Here is a 1316-nt window from a genome sequence, read left to right as displayed (position 1 = left end):
ATGGCGGATGACACCGGTGCAGCGGGAGGGCCTGGAGGCCCGGGAGGCCCCGGAGGCCCCGGAGGCCCAGGCATGGGAGGCCGCAGCGGCTTCTGTGGAGGCTTCTGCAGTGGCCTCCGGGGCCGCGGGGCTCGTGGAGGCAAAGCTGAAGATAAGTTATGGATCCCTGTCACCAAGCTGGGCCGCCTGGTCAAGGACATGAAGATCAAGTCTTTGGAAGAGATCTATCTTTTCTCCCTGCCCATCAAGGAGTCTGAGATTATTGACTTTTTCCTGGGGGCGTCCCTCAAGGATGAGGTCTTGAAGATCATGCCTGTGCAGAAGCAGACTCCGGCTGGCCAACGCACCAGCTTTAAGGCATTTGTAGCCATTGGGGACTACAATGGTCATGTCGGTCTGGGTGTTAAGTGGTGCAAGGAGGTAGTCACTGCCATCCGAGGTGCCATCATCTTGGCCAAACTCTCCATTGTCCCTGTGCAGAGAGGCTACTGGGGGAACAAGATTGGCAAGCCTCACACTGTCCCATGCAAGGTGACAGGCCGCTGTGGTTCTGTGCTGGTGCATCTCATCCCTGCCTCCAGGGGCCCTGGCATCGTGTCAGCTCCTGTGCCCAAGAAGCTACTGATGATGGCTGGTATTGATGACTGCTACACTTCAGCTAGGGGCTGCACTGCCACCCTGGGCAACTTTGCTAAGGCCACTTTGATGCCATCTCCAAGACCTACCGCTACTTGACCGTCGACCTCTGGAAAGAGACAGTGTTCACCAAGTCTCCCTATCAGGAATTCACTGACCATCTTGTGAAAACCCACACCAGAGTATCTGCGCAAAGGACCCAGGCTCCAGCTGTGGCTACAACATAGGATTTTAAAAAAAATATAAAAATAATAAAGTGAATTAACCCTGTTTAAAAAAAAAGAAAATTCAAACCTACTTATAATTAAATAATAATAATAACTCCTCAGCAGATGGGTGTGGTGGCTCATTCCAGCTACTCTGGAAGCAGAGATCAGGAGAATAGTAGTTTGAGGCCAGCCCGGGCAAAAAATTAAAATAACCTTCATCGCAACCAACAGTCTGGGCACAATGGAGCATACCTGTGATTCCAACTATGTGGGAGGTATAAGCAGCAGGATCACAATCTGAGACAAGCCCTGGGCAAAAAAGTAAATAAAACAAATAATAATAACAACAACAACAGGTAAAAAGGGTTGGGGGCACAGCCCAAGTCTTAGAGTACTTACCAAACAAGTGTGAGGCCCTGAATTCAAAACCCATACCACAAAAAAGAAACACCTCTTAGACACAGTGAATGG

General features: G+C 50.3%; 1 pseudogene; it reads left to right on the top strand.

Moving 5' to 3' along the window:
• Positions 1-863, top strand: LOC109691628 (small ribosomal subunit protein uS5 pseudogene; annotated as a pseudogene).
• Positions 864-1316: the final 453 nt, after the last annotated feature.

This window comes from Castor canadensis, chromosome 8 (assembly GCF_047511655.1).
Source record: "Castor canadensis chromosome 8, mCasCan1.hap1v2, whole genome shotgun sequence".
Lineage (NCBI taxonomy): Eukaryota > Metazoa > Chordata > Mammalia > Rodentia > Castoridae > Castor > Castor canadensis.
This window is presented reverse-complemented; position numbering and strand designations above follow the sequence as displayed.